Raw genomic sequence first — 3,564 nt, 5'->3', positions numbered from 1 at the left:
GAGGTACTACTTCAGCAGCATTTTTATCCAACAACAAAACAAATCATGATTTGTAACTAGAAGAATATTGCACTGACATTATCCAGTCTTCTGGAGACTGTCATCTCTCCTTTTTAAAAATTTTTTTAATCTTTTTTCATATTGAACTAGTCATAATTTCCTACAGAGTTGATCACTTCTTTCTTCTCAGTGTGGTCAAAAGAAATAAGCATGAAGCAAAATTATTATGGAGGCTTAGGAAGTACCACATGTCAAAGTCTGTCTGAACTACAGTATGAGTCAAGGTTACCCTGGGTAACTGTGAGATTCAAGTTAAAAAATAAAAAAAAAAAACAACTGAAAATCCAATTCAGTTGTAGAGAAACAACTTAGTATGTACAAGACTTCAGGTTGAATCCCTAAATCAAACATAAAAACATAAAATCCAATATTCAACAATTTAAAACTAAAAACAAAGTTAAAAACTGGTTTATATTGATCACATCACAAACTAATTTTACTTCCCATACTAATCTATTCTCTGATGTTGTCTTAATTACTTTTTCCCATGAGGAATACCTTATACAATCTAAAACAAGGATGTAAGAAAAAGAATCAGTAGTCTCCTTTTTGAGTTTATCATTTCTGGAAAGCATTTTGGTGAAAGCATTGGACAATTGGGGTGGTTCCTATAATTCTGTTGGCTTCTTGTTTCTTTTGCCCTTTTTATTTAGTCAGAGATTTCAGTGTTATTGAAATATATGTGTTTTACAAGTGCAGGGCAACAACACTGTAAAAAGCTTGTTGGGGATCAATTTTTTTTTCTGAGAGTTATATTTATTCTAAACCACCAAAGAATTGCAGCCACGTATACCAACACCAGAAATCTTAGTGTCTTCAAATATAAGATAAAACTGATAATATCAATGATGTCAATGGAAACACTAGATAGCCAAAGTTTTTTATTAATTAAAAACCTAAATAAGATAATCAATGGATAAAACATTTAAAACAAAACTAAATTTATGGGAGATAAATTGATGTATATGAAAATTCAACAATATTCTACACATGTTATTCATGAAAAATTTGTATATTGAGATTCACTAAAATATTTGAGACATCACTTAAGGATATTTTATAATATGTACTACAACAGAAAAGAGTTAATTTAAAATTTATATTATAGTTAAAATGTTTTAAAATCATGCTTATGACTGCTCATTTTGAACTGAACTATTGTGACTTGAATTGTTGAATATATTTTCATAATTATCTATATATAAGTATGTGTGTCTTGGCCAGAACTATCAAAGACAATGTTAATAGGTCAGATATCAAAACTGCCCTTTCTTCAACTTTTAGAATCATAACAAATTTGGCAGGAATTTTGAAAGATGAAACACAGCATGTATTCATTACTATCATAGCATCATTTCAAAATTAACTCATATTTTATGTGTTATATTTTCTTTGTAGTTTGTTAATCATTAAAATGTTTAGCAAATGAAATCTATGTAAAAATATCAAGAAAATACAAGCATGATTGCTGGCTTTTCAAGTTAATGAAAGCATATAGAATGAGTACTAGGCAACATGAACTATATAACAGACTTGTCTCCAAAACAAGCAAAACAAAATTTATATATGTTAATATATAAATATATAAATTAACAAAGTTAATTTGATGAAAAGATGTTACTTTCTTTGTTATCCTTTGGGGGTTATCATATACTAAATGTTCTTTTCTCCAAAATCTGTTTTCTTGACAGGGGCATCTAAGTTTTATTTTACTCTATAAATTAGTTGTGGTTAGACAAACAGGAACATGTTCATGGATGTAATTCAATATAAATAGAAGATACCAATTACTGGAAGAAGATACAAACACATAGTTTATGGAATCCAATTTTTTTTAAGCAAAATCCTGAGTTATGAGTTTGACAACTCATTCTCAGACACATTATAGTAGTTTGAGTGTATGGGAGAAAAAGTGTATAAAAGTACCAAAAAATAATAGGGGTAAATTCTTATTCAAATTTTCACTACACTTAAAATCATGAGAAATGTGTGCAAGAAATGCTTGAATGATGCCTGTACAGTAGAATAGCAGTTCAATAGTTTAAAGAGGGATGAAATTCTTCCATATTCTTTCAGGATATATTTTCTAAAAATGCTCTATTTTCTTTTTATATTACACTATGTTATCATGAAAGGTTTACTGTAGTTAACAGGCATAAAGTTAGTAGCTGTATAAACAAAAGCAAATATAAATTAATTTACCAATGTCATACAGCCAAGTTATGACAGATTTGGGATTAAAACATCAAGAGTTTGTGATCAGTTACAGAAATTTCACTCCTAAACTCATTTTTACTTATAAATCTAATCTCTCAGGTAATTTATACTTTGGTTTTCAGACTAAAGATATATCTCATCCAGATACTGGTGACACTTGAACAGAAGTCTTAATATTCCACTTTAATGATTCTAATTGAATAAAACTTCCTACAACATTGAATTGTTAACTTGCAGCTCTAAAAAATATGCCATTTGAAAATTTTATACTTACCTAATTTAGTAAGAGTTTCTTTTGTTTGTGAGATTATATATTATAATTACATAATTTCATTCTTTCTTTTTCTCCCTTTAAGCCCTTTCATATGTTCCCCAACTTGTTCTCCTTCAAATTTGTTGGACTAAACTTAAAGTAGTATAATATCTGAAAATTGACACATATTTTAAATAAAATTTTAGTTGTGCAGGTTAGATTGTACAAATCAGAAAATAAGTGTGCTCATTCAACATCATTTGATATTAGCAGTGGCAATTTACCTCAATAATAATCTATAAAAAACATAGCTTGCATTCAAGAAAAGCAAAATATGTAATTTAAGGAGTACTAGGAATGTAACATCCTAATTTCTGGGATGCTTGTGAAGAATAGTAGAGACGTCGGTTATTTTAAGGACAAGCATGTGAGAAGGTGAGATACTGGTGTGTGGTTTCAGATGAAAATTAAGATACAGTGTGTTGTAAAAATTGTCATTGAGAAAAGCATGAATTTTAATAAGGTTTTTGAACTCTGCAATACAGTGGTAGTTGTGTCACGATGACACTTTATTGATAAATTTAAGACATAGGTGAAGCAAGAATTAATGTAATGATAAGGGAACTATTTTGTTTTAAAAAATGCTTTATTATAGCTCAACTCCATGAATATTTGAGACAAAAATATAAAGATTAGCACAAATTCTGGATCTAAAGGGGTCATCTATATAGGTATTACAGAGTATATGGGTATTAAGGCGAGGAGTGAGGGTAACTGAGGGAATGGGATAGTCAAGATTAAGGAAGGGCAGAGATGAGAGCAATGGAAGAGATATCTTAATTGAGGGAGCCATTAAAGGATTACCTAAAACCTGATTCATCTCTAGAGAAATTCCCAGAAATCCACAAGAATGACCCCAGCTAAGACCTTAAGTAATATAGGAGAGGAGACCCAATTGTGACTTACCCTGAAGCCAGAATGATGAATATCTTAAATATTACCTTAGAACCTTCATCCAGCAACTGATGGAAACA

Source organism: Microtus ochrogaster, unplaced genomic scaffold, assembly GCF_000317375.1.
Source record: "Microtus ochrogaster isolate Prairie Vole_2 unplaced genomic scaffold, MicOch1.0 UNK95, whole genome shotgun sequence".
NCBI lineage: Eukaryota > Metazoa > Chordata > Mammalia > Rodentia > Cricetidae > Microtus > Microtus ochrogaster.
The sequence above is the reverse complement of the archived record's forward strand: the minus strand, read 5'-3'. Positions refer to the sequence as shown.